Below are 12,634 nucleotides of genomic sequence, written 5' to 3' on the forward strand. Positions count from 1 at the left end.
ATTAGCTCTGAAACAGCTGATCTGAAGAAAGAAAAGATATTTCTGTAGCTTGAGAGACTTATCCATGCAGAGTTTCAAAGTCAATCTTAGCCCAGTGGATCTATCTTTAAGAAGTTGCCATTTTAATTGACTGTGACACATGGTAGGCCACCAGCACCCCAGTTATTCCCCTGGTGTGCTGTTCCACTTGGTTCTGTCACTGCAGGAGCAGATTCTAGCCCTCAAGCTGGCAGAGGATCACCTTCAAGAACAAATGGGAGTCATGTACAGCTGAAATAATGGCTTCTGTGTCACTTACACTATTACCTTTGGTTCTGGCATGTACCTGGTGGGAAAAAGAATATGCTTAAGTAGTGCCATAAAATATTTGGTTTTCTGCCATAAATTGAAAGTAGTTAATAGGGAATAAGTGTCTTAGCTCTAGCCAACTGAACCACTTGTTGCTATTGGTCTGATGGTATAATAACTCTGGCAAGTTCTGTGAGCTGGTAAAAATAGTGAATGTCTCTTTATGTGAAGACTTTTCAGTTTATTGAGAAATTTCTAGGAACAAGATCAAGTTCCATTGTTTAAACATATTTTAGTAGTACATATCACTGAAAAAACTTTCAGTATGATTTTTTTAGTCTCGCTGCAGAGTTTCTTACTAATGTGTTTGCTTTCTAATGGATAGTTTTGGTTGGAAATCTGTGGGAAAAAAGCACTATTACTCTGACTTAAGCATTTTAGAACAGCTATTTCTACCTTTAAAAGAGGTAATTTCAGAAAACTGTAACTTTTCTAGTGTTCTTTCTCATGGAAATATGTTTAAAGATAAGTATCAAGAGTAACTAGAATATGATGCAGAAAGAAATAATCTGAGAACTGAGAATTCTGTTCTTTCTTGGCAGCATCTAACCCAGTCTGACCAAGAACAAGACTTCTCTGACCATCTAAGCCAGTCTGACCAAGAGCAAGACTACTCCCATAGCCATTGCTGTTAAACTGTTCAGGCCCTTGACAGCTGGATCATTTACTGACCCTTCTCTTCATGTGATTTCTTCTGGGATCAAACACAGCAGTGCCATGCTGAGCATTTCCAAATGCAGGAGGACTGAACAAGAGACAGGCTTATCTTAGATTGACGACTAGATTGATGGTAAGCAGCACAGAAGGTTCAAGCCTCATGCTAGCATAAAATCATTTGACAGATAGAAATATTTGCTTATGAATTGAAAGAGTAGGTAATAATAGTGGTTTTTTATGATTACATTACATGATATTTTGTGATTACATAGACTAATAGCTAGCAGATGGCAGAGTATACATTTTACTTGTTTACCAAGTTGATGGATGGCAGTGATTGAAAAACATTTTTTCCTTGTTGCATTACTCTAAAAGCTTGTAGTGGACAGGCAATTTACAATATGAGTCAACAATAATTTGTATCTGCTCTGGATTTTGGGGGGCATCAGTTATTCTCTTTATTTTATTTGACTTCTCTCAATGATATTTTCTTCTTAGAGGAACGGGGTAAAAATGAAATCTACTTTGAAAGCCAGGTCTTTAAAGGGATGCATGTGTGCTTACAGTCTTCATGTACAAATAGTGTCTATTTGTATGAAGAATAAATGGTGGGAGGTTTTCTCCACTGTTCTATTTCAATGTTTATCATATTACTTGGACATTTTGATGTAGAGAGATATGCTCTGTCTTTTGTTTAGGCACCTCAGCACAAATCTACATTGCTATATTGCATGCTACCAAGAAAGTTAAAACTATCCAGTCACAATAATCATTGCAGTGGTTTTCATCCCTTCTTTTTAATTGGTATTGACTTACTCATATTATCTATGTGTATGTTTTAGATGTATCTCCTCTTCAAGTGTTGTTTGTTTGGTTTTCTTTCTTAGGTGCAATGACTTGGGAATACTTCATAGCTGTGCAGTTGTTTCATGAGTAGTAGACCTAAAACCTGACTTTCTTTCTAGGTTCATTGCCTATGTATTTTAGTCCCCACCGTTAGGTGCTCTGGCTCCCTGCCATGTTCCTCAAATATACCATTCATTTTAGTCTCTTTCAATGGTTTTTGTGTGTGTTAGGGATGTCATGCTTGTGGTTTCAACAAATAGAACATGAATTTTGGTTAGTAGTAGAGTGACTTTTCTTCAAGGGAAGAGGGGCAAAGCTGTGGTTGCTCTTCCTTAAAGAATCACTGTTGGGTCCTATTGTTTCTGTTAGGTTTCTGTTTTCTGTGAAATTCATATCTGAGACATCTAGTATCTTGCAAAATTTGATAGAACTTGGACAACATGGTTCAAATTTTATGACTTTGTGATTAGTCATCTCATAATAACATTTTTTTCTGGAAAAATCAGGCTAAAACACTTAGATGGAGCCAGAATGTCATTTCTGCTTAAAGAATCCAATAAGACCATGGATTTTTTCCCCTTGGTAAAAGAGGAAGGCAAATCATTGCAAGAATTACTGTGACTGGACAGGATAAAACATAACTTGAGATACTATTTTCAAATAACAATACTTTTGCCTTTCAGCCAGAGGACGCTTCATAACATATATGCCTATTTGTAACAGAAATATTGAATCTGTTTAAAACTGTCCCTTGAATTTCCTTTTTGAATTTACACACATAAGACCTGAAAATACATTCTATATGTTCACTTTTATATCAGTCATGGATAGATCCACCAAGCCTCTGTAATTCTGCCTTACAACTACTGTCTCTCAAAGAGTTTTCATTACTCCAAACTGCTAGTGGCCTTTCAGCAGGAGGAAGCCCACAATATTGTCTTATCTTGTGTGATGTGGGGGGAAAAAGTATATTCAGATAGTTACTGGTTTAGTGAGCTTGTTTGTCATTGGCCCTATTCCCAAGGTACACTTTTTTCCTGGGCAGTAATTGATCCATTTTTTATTTCCTTCATCTTCTGCTTTTCCCCACTGCATTCAGATTTTTGTGGCAAATATATATGTCATATATTTGTCATATATGTATATATATGTCAACAATTACTGCCTTGTTCAGCTTCCCTACCCTTGACTGAATTTTTATTTTGCATTCTCCGCAAAGTCCAAGTTTCAGACCAGTATGATAATGTGACTTTTTCCGGCTTGTATCAGTAAAGATGAAATGCCTTTGGTAGTAGTGATAACTCTGGTTGCAAAGAGGAGAATGAGAAATAAACAGTAGAAATCTTGCTACCAAGGCTTCAAATTGATTTTTGTATGGACATCTGACTTATGTACAGAATCTCACTGGTAAATGCTTGAGGTCACCAGGACAGGAGAAGAGCAGGAGTAGACCTGCAAGAAAGAGCAATGTTTGTCTGTCCTCGTACATTTGTATTGTGCTCTTGCTGGGAGAAGATGAGTGCTTCAGCAAAAAGTGACTGTAGAAACTGAAGTGAACTGAAAAGTGACTAAAGAAACTACAGCAAAAACAGTTTCCATGTCTGGATTCACTGTGTAATGCTTGCTGGATTCAGATGAAGCCAGGTTATGGGGTGAGGATCACGGTTTCATGAACGCTGTCAGAGTCCCTGCCTGGGCTTACACCTGCCTGCCTGAGTGTTAGAGGGGATGAATGCAGATGCAGGCAGGGGATTGGACCCACCTTAAAATTTACTTTATGAAAGTAAATATTTAACTTAGGTGAGCCTTGGTAACAGGGAGACCCCAAACTTTGGAATGGGACAAGGAGCTGGGCACAGACCTGGCTAGGAGTAGCAGAAGATAGGGTTGCTGCCCTTGTGTAAAGTTTCATGAAAACTAAGCTTAGTCCTGTTGTGGAAATACATATCAACCTTTCTGGTTTAGAAGATGACAGTGATTGACATGCAAGTCCTGTTAATGTGCTGATCCCAGAGTTTTGTTAGGATTATAGATGATGAAGTAAGGGATGGGTCCTAATTAAACAATATATAGAATGTACAGTTTCCTTCAGTTGTCTTTGCTCAGATTTTTACTTGCAACATCGATTCTTACTTATGCATGTAGTCTGCAGACTCTTCCAACAATGTGATACTTCCATTAAGCATCATCAGTATTTGCAAACAGGAGATTCATTCACATTGGGTAACAAATAATTTGTTCCTCAGAACTGTCTCAAAGAATATGTTGCAGCTTTTTTACCAATTGATCTGATTTGTAAGGTGATGTATATATTGATCAAATTTCAAAACTGAACCTCTGTATTTGGGGAATGTAGTGAAAGTTAACCACAGACTGTCATAACTGATGTGCTACATGTTTAGTTACTGAAGTGTGAAGGCTTCTAAGAAGGCTATGAACTTTTACCTGGTGATTTTCCAGAACCATCAGGAGGTGGTCTTCAAAAAGCCTTAAGAGCCAAGGGAAGCTCTTAGAGAGGAGGAAAGTGCTGTTGTCTGCTCAAAGCTTAAGCTACTGTGCATGCTTACTCCCAGATTTGCAAGCGTTGGTTCAAGTACCCGCATCTGCTGATTTGTGTGCTGCTACTGTGTCTGTGTCCAAGGAAGGTGGTTCAAGAGTATCTCAAAATAAGAACAAAAAGATTCAGGTTTTCTGCTAAAAACTGTGTGCCATTCATGATTTAGCAATAGATTTTGCCTCTGTATGTTTCATGGTAGTGATTTTCACCTCTTAACCATTTACTAAGTGATACAAGTAAAATTTGTTACTTTTTTCTTCATTTCTGATTTTGCTTCGGCTTTTAGAGAAGAGAGCCTATTTTATTACTGCCTCTATGCCAAGGAGCATGCTTTACCTTCTAACCAAAACCAAAACTGAAGGTATTTTAAATGGTGCACTACTCCATCATTGTTTTCATACATCACTGTATCAGTCTCTTCTAGTTGATTTAGGATGATTGCTCTTCAGATTTGTAAATCACTGCTTCATAAGCCTCAACAGTTTTGGGGAGGTCATGGAATTGGTGGGGTTTATTCTGTTTTGATTTTAGCAAAGCAAAAAACCTGTTGTATCTCTTTAGCAATTAAAAAAATATTTACTGCCTGGCAAATGACAGTGTTTAAGCATCTGATTCAATTTAGAAGAAATAATTTACAATTAGCTTAGTGTTATGAAGTTTGGAATAGAAAGTACTCATATATTGTTTCTTAGTCAAAAAGCACTAGGTTCAATAGCAATGCTAACACAAGGCTTTGAGATGGTATTTATGAAGGGTTGAGGGAATACAAAAAACAATATGAGAGAAGAAGTAGTTCATATCTCCAGGAGATATATTTTCAGTAACAAAAAAACTTTGTTCTTTTGAACATTGTTTTTGTAGTCACTTTTCAAAATTAGGCTATTTGTGGTAGATTTTAATGGAAATGGCATATTGCATGCAGAAAATAGAGTATATTTGTAGCAGTGTAGGTATATTAAATTATTCCAGCAAATCACTTTAAAGTATGAAAATTGTACAAATAACACTCAGCCCTGCTAAGCTATTAGAAGATTCTACTGTTGTAGATCCCCAAGAGTGGCTAGAAAGAATGAAGTAAAAATTGTTTTTGTTTCCCCTCTGTTTGTGTCATCTGTGGACACCAGTCCCCTCTCCCCTTGCCAAATGACACTGATTTGTTTACATGTTTTGATTAGGAACCCAGGCATGATATGGCTCATATTCTAGATACTATTGTTTGTCAGATAGGAGCAGACATCTTGCTCAAGGTCACAAGAAGAAAAATCTGTTTCATGATGCTGAATATAAAATTTTTTCTCTCCACTTAGTTCCCTCTTTACCCTGTAAAAAGCCTGTTTGGAAAATTAAGTACTATCCATTTGTATTAGCAGTTTTCTGTGAGAAAAAATTCTTATAGTTAAAAGTAGGATATTGATTGGGATAACATCCCTATACATAAAACATTCACTGACATATCTTCTGTATTTCCAGTCTATCCCTTACAGGGAAGATCACACTTCTTCCCTTTATTTAAGAATAAATAGTAATTTTAAAAAGCACTCTTTCCCTGCATACACACTCTCACAAATGATTGACTGTATTTGTTTAGATCACTTGCACTGTCTTGGGGAAGCTAGAGGGAAAATTGGAAATGCATCTACTGTATCTCTTGTGTAAATTAGTTTTTTGATCGTTTTGATAGAAGATAATTGCTTAAACATGACAGTTAATTTGTGTTGTGTTCCAGTGTAGAAGCTTCAGAGAAAGTGTGTTACAGCATGTACAGCTGACTTTACTTTCAATTTTCTTGACTTCATACCAGAGGCATTTTTATCTCTGCTAGAAGTACAGTACATATTTTTTGCAGTATGCTAATACAGCAATCTGTGCAGGGAATAGAATCTTGCTTTTAATCTTAATTTAGAAGTTACTGGCAATGACCATGTCTTTGCTATAAAAAATTACAAAATTGGGAAAATGTAATATTTAATGCCTGACCCTCAGGGTCTTGTAATCTAGCTGAAATCAGTTTTTCCAAGCAATGAAAAATACACTTAAATCTATTTTTTATCAATAGTTTACAGGAAGGTTAAGTTAAAAGGCTTGTTTTTAGCACCTTTATATTAAATATATTTATTTGTTATAGTACATGGATAATTTTTAAAAAATATAATTTTTGCTTCATAATAAAGCCCCTAATATTCTAACCTGGGATTATAAGCAGGCATTGGCTTTCAATGAAATAGTAAGTGAGTGAATAATCATATTGATAGTTCTGGCTATAAAAGAAGAAATCCAGGCGTTCACTATTGGTCCTGTCCAAATCAGTTCTCAAATCCTGGTGTCTGACATAAATTGAAGTGAAGCAATTAAATTGTAACATAATGCTGTGTCATTGCACCTCAGTCTTAAATTGTGCTGGTACTCTAAGTCATTTGAAGAAACTTGGAAATCTCCGTGGAATTGATGCTGTTATTAATGAGAAAGTAACTAATCACTGTATTTTTGATCACACTAAGATGTTGCAGAAGAAATGGAACAGGAAATATGAAAGTGTCTGAAGGAAATAAGCAAGGAGCCTTCTGTGGTATTGGCTCTGTGTCCCTGCCTTGCTGTATCTTGCTAGACAAGGAATGCTAGTGGCATTCCATAACAGCAAAAGTCTGAGAGGATGAGAATGTGCTGATGACCAGACACTGACTTACAAGGAACACTTTCACTGCTGCTTTGTTATGAGAAACATAGCCAGCCTTAATTGTTCTTAAGGCCTGAAGCAATTGCATGAAGAACAAGTGTAAGGAGAAGTGTTAAGCTTGAGAAAGCACTGATAATTTATGCCCCTTGTTTGATGTTTGTCAGTTTGGGTTTCTGATTTACACCATTGCCCAGAATGCAGCCAGCGACTGTGATGGGGCAGGTTGTGCTGCTTAACCCAGCTTGGGCTCCTGGTACCTCATGGTCCTGGGGTAAGCCTGGTGGCTCTTCTTCTCTCCCCTGCCCACAGTGAGCATGCAGTCAGCAGGACACACTGAGGAAGGGCAGAGCACTTCAGCATTTGGAGAATAAGCACTGCTTACCCTTGCTGTGATATCTTCAAATTGCTGCACTTGTGAACAAAAGCCTCAGTAGTGGATATAATGGTATTTTATATTATCATAAAAAGTGTGTTTAATGGTGATTTGTTTGCTGCTGTGGCTGAGTTAGTGAAGCAGCACCTCTGCTTCTTTTCCTGAAGAAATTTATTCTCAGGTAGGTTTTGGTTCCTGGCCTGAATACTCTGTGCAAATATCAGAGTGCTGCTGTCTATTAAAATATATCATTATTCCACTTGGTACCATAGCGTGATAAATATGAAGTAAAAGATTTTAAAAGTACCCATATATCTTCCCAAGAGACAGATTTTTGCAAATCTGTCTCCATTTACTCTCATTAGTATTAAATCAGTACAATTGATAACAAATGTCAAACTGTAATGTTTCTGGTGAAGCAGACCATCTGCCTGTTTTGTAATATGAACATTTATGCTTACAATCAGTATACTTCAACAACTGGGCTGGAAATGCCAGGTAGTAATGTCTGTTACTTGAGGTCTCTGAATGCATTATGTATATTGGAACCATATTTAGTTCCATGCATTCTGGCAAATGTAGTTATTGAAGTAGATTTCTTTCTGTGGATTGCTTGCCTCCCCTGAAAGTACCATCCTTCTCTTAGCCTGTTTTATCTCTCTGTGATTGATTGTTTCTTACTAATGTATTTACTTCTCAAGCTAGTTTTCTCTCTTTGAATAACTGGAATTTTTGAAGGCTGACTACCAGCTAAAGTAATGTGATATTCAAACAGAATTATCTTGCCATCAACTTACCACTTTGTTTTGACGGAAAGTTTTTGATTAAAAACAAACAGTAAACCAACTAAAAATAAAAATATCTGTGAAATTCCTTGATTAAAGCTTTCAGGACTGAAGAATAATTTGCTTTTCTTCTGCAGGGAGCAATGGAAAGTGAAAGATGACTTATATTTCAGATGACTGTTTAGCTGTCCTTCCCATGTGGATGGAGTGCTTCTATTGGATGGGTGGGTGATAATGGGCTTCAGTCTCTTTGGTTTCCCATGAATCTGATGTCTTTGTCAGCAGTTGAGTCCATGTTTGTAGTCTGACATCAGCAGTTCTTGGTTCACATGGCCACTCTGTATCTGTGTGTTGTCAGAGTGGAGTGAAGCCACCATGTTAAGGAGAGCTGGGCTCAGAATGTTCCTGTGCACTTTGGGTCCTGCAGCACGGATGGCACAGTGCAACCACAGAAGCTGCTGTGGAGGAAGCAGGAAGGGCTTTAGCACCAGGCCACTATGGTGCTAGGCTGCCCAGAAAATAGGGAATGCCCATCTGGACAGTACATTTAATTAGTAGCATGGCTTCATGAAAATCACTGGCAGAGATTATAAAGATTGGGAGAGGGATATCTCTGCTGTTCCAATTTTTTACTCAAGCGTTTTTCATTGAAGAAAAGAGTCTTTGATGTCTTTGACTGTGGAACCTATTGAGATTCTGGTACAAAATAGAGAGATTGGGAGTTTTTTTGAGATAAGCATTACTTTTTCTGGAAGGAAACTGGAGAATTGTGGTATATTAATAGCAAAGCTCTATATGTTATGCAGGCATTTTTTTCAGCCAGAAACACTGTAAATAAAATCAGTGAAAAGATGTTAGATGCATTCTTTATTCTGTTTTACAGTAACCTTTTCAATTTGAATATGAAACAGTTGCTAACGTTATGCACTTATAACAGATAGAGAAGATTTGCTGATTTATTGTGTGATACATAAACTGATCCCTGTACTTACTAGATTTCTTTCTCCATTGTAGTTTAAGAATGAAAGATAATTGAGTTATTTTGTTTTTCAAGATCTGATGACTTGAAATAATATTTGATAAAAAGAAACTTGGGTATTATTTGTTGTTGTGCTACTGGTTTTCAAACACTGGCAAAGCTACTTTCCTTCTTGTGGCATATGATGCAATCTGTGTTTTTAACAAACTTTCCCTGTTTTGCTGGTTTATTCAGTGTTTTCAGAGCAATATGTTACATTCCCAGCTTGCATGTTTGGCTTGGAAACCTGCACTGTTTAAAACTTGAAAATAAGCAATATTCATTCATTCATCTTGGTTTTTTAATATAGTACTGCAAGATTATTCTTAGGGTATTATGTCTTAGCAACTACACACCTAATATGTAGGTACATGTATAGTGTATATTCTTGAACATTTATTTATGTTAGGTTTTTGCATAAGTACTTAGCACATGTTTGTCATTACCAGTTGAGGCAAGGATAAAAATCCATCCTATAAAATACAAATATCTATGTTCTGTAACATATTTGTATTTCTGATTTATCCACTGAGTCTTGGTCTGGCAATACAGCAGAGATGTCTTGTGTACTGAACATTAACAATTTTTAGATGCTTCAAAGCATCAAGATTTTTAAGCAGAGGAATTCAGACAGTGAGAAAAATCAATTGAACAAAAATTTTGCTTGAGATTACTGTAGTATTTGATGCCATTATTCTAAGCAGAAGGCTGGGTAATGTGTATATAGAGTTACAATCCTACAATAAAATCAGAGCCTGCATATTCTGCCATGGCACTTAGTAAGTAAGTATCCTGCAGAATCTGTCTTCATGTTGAGGAAAGTAAGAGGCAGCAGCCATGCAAAATTACAGCAGGTTTTAAAGCTATAGAACTTCTTCAAAGGAATTAAAATGTTTTAAGTCACAGTGTATCATATCCTTATAGAATACTTAAATGTAGTAATATTAGAATATTATGCATTTATGTGCTCTGTGCATATGATGCATCATTGTGATTTAAAGCTTTTAAATCTTCATTTATTTTTTTATCTACTTAGTGTTGTTTTGGTTTTTTTTTATTCTTTCAGTTCTCCTGATCTCAGTAATAAAAGGCAGCTTCTAGTATTCTATTTTGATGTGGGTTTTTTGGAAAGCAAAGTTTTGGCAAAAATATGCAGGAATTTCAGGTTTACAGGCATGCTTCTTTAGGTGGCCTCTGCTTAATTCACGTGAGAACTGTGAGACTGGAGAGACCTCTCCCATTTTCACCTCCAACCTGTTTGTAGGACATACCAAACAAACATAGGCCATAAATGGATGTCACATGTATCTGTTTTCCAGGCAGTAAAGCAACCCCTAATATTCAACCAATATCTGCATAGTAAAAGAAACCCAAAAAAACCAAAACAAACCCCCCAAAATTGTTTTTTACCAAAATGTGCTGTTAGTTAAGGCTTCTTTCTTAACAAAACAAGTACTATTTTCTTACTGTTTTAAGTAGGTTTGAGCAAGTTGGTAGTCATTTCATTTTCTCATAAACTGGTTTTTACTTTTATGTGATTGTATTGTATATAATAAATAACTGTTATGTGTTTCCTGTGATGACAACTTAGTTGCTTCAGATATTATGCATATTCTATCAAATCTTTAGTTTCAGAGAAGCTGGAGGAGATGATCTTGAAACTGTTCAGGCTCTGAGCAGAACCCTAGGCACAGACTGAGTTGCTAGTTAGTCAGATGCTTAGAGAATTTTCTAGTTTGTACCTGAAATGTGCAGCACCATTTGTAGCTGATATGTAGCTGACAAGTGATATTCTTGCCTTACAATTTTTATCTTGTTAGGTAATTCAAATAAATGGGTAAATGTACCCAGTATCTGGAGTGAGCTTTCTGCCTGCTGCTCTGCTTTCTCAGAGTCGGCTTAGATTGCTCAGTTAATAAAAGTTTTAGATGTCATGTCTCTAGAAGGCCCAATATAAAATTCCTCCAGCTAAGAAACATTTTTATCATGAATTGTTTCATAGTAAAAAGAGAAGTCAGTGTTAGACTTTACTCATAGTCTTAATAGTTGTTAGGTCAATCTCAAATGTAATTTCTTAACTCAGGATAATGATGACTGCTCTGAGAAACTATGTGCAGTCTCTGTGCCGGTATTATTTCTTTCATTTTGTCTTCCTTATATAACCACTGTATTTCTACAAGTCTTTCATCCAATTGCCTGCCCTCTCCTTTTATTGTTGACATTTTTCTACACATCTCTTAAAAAATAAAAGGTGTGTATTTGTTCATTTCTTACATGACAAGACCCCTGCTCTCTCAAGTCCTTCTCACAAGGGTCACTTTTTGGCCATTTGCTCTTACCTATACACAGGATCTAAATTATGCTGCTGAGTGACAATTCTGTGCTTGTGATTTTCAGCTGTACATATTCCTTGACACCTTTAATGACTCTTCTCTGTTCTCTTTGCCTGCTGGTTCTGACTTTCCCTCTAAATACTTTGCATGAATGTGTTTCTCCTGGGGACAAATCAACTGTTCTTCTTGTATAGTTGCTATTTAGACTTTCCATGAATAACCTTGGTAGTGTGTTTGATCCTGAACTTCTCAACTGATACTTTTCCTCTACCTGGAAATGTCATTTACTATATATAACGTTGGCATTTTTTTTTGTACCCTGTGGTCTGAACTTCCTGTCTTGACAGTTTCATTTCTCTCCATCCCTTCTTTGTCTCTGTATTTGCAGTGTATGAAAGAAGCATTCATTCTTTTTCTGAGTGTTCTTTAACTTGGCTGGCTTCCAATTAATTTCGGGGATCAATATGAAACCATTCTCTCTTACTCATAATCTGAATATGCTGTCTCGTGTATTTTACTTTTAGTGTTTTCATTTTAGCACATCATGAGTCAGTGAATGAGTTACATGAGTCAAATGAATTTTAATTGGAGCTCGTGTCATACATATTGCTTAAAAATATTTTAAGGCTGTTTTCTTGTAGCTACTCTATCATCTTATTTAGGTGAATAATTTTAAAACTTCATTTTGAAGTTGTTTGTGGTTGTTCTCATTTGTTAGATTTTAAAGTGAGAGTACATTTTTTGTGATTCATATATGACATTTCCTACAGTCCTTCAGTGTTTGGATCTTGCAGTAGGGTGGGAGCTGCCAGTTTGCACCACGAGCAAGGGCCATGAGACAAGGGAGCGACTCCCGAGCTGTGGTGCTGTGTACCCCGAGAGCTGAGCAGCAGCAACAGCTCTAGCTCTGAACTTGAGTCTTACCTATATTGACATTGAATCAGCTGTCACATCTGTAGAGCTGATAGAACATTCCTACCATCAAATTCCAGCCAAAGAAAGTGTGGGGCTTTTTTTAAAGTGTCAAGGGTTGAGGCATTTTG

At 36.6% G+C, this 12,634-nt stretch overlaps 1 protein-coding gene across 6 annotated transcripts in view; it reads left to right on the forward strand.

Moving 5' to 3' along the window:
* The window catches only part of TENM3 (teneurin transmembrane protein 3), an 880,089-nt gene that overhangs the window by 529,603 nt on the left and 337,852 nt on the right, over positions 1–12,634 (forward strand). For all 6 annotated transcript variants that reach the window (XM_054514645.1, XM_054514646.1, XM_054514647.1 and 3 more), the window contains exon 6: positions 891–1,138. The gene's annotated coding sequence lies outside the window, so the exon portion shown is untranslated. The remainder of the gene's footprint in view (positions 1–890; positions 1,139–12,634) is intronic.

This window comes from Molothrus ater, chromosome 4 (assembly GCF_012460135.2).
Source record: "Molothrus ater isolate BHLD 08-10-18 breed brown headed cowbird chromosome 4, BPBGC_Mater_1.1, whole genome shotgun sequence".
NCBI classification, from domain to species: Eukaryota; Metazoa; Chordata; class Aves; order Passeriformes; family Icteridae; genus Molothrus; species Molothrus ater.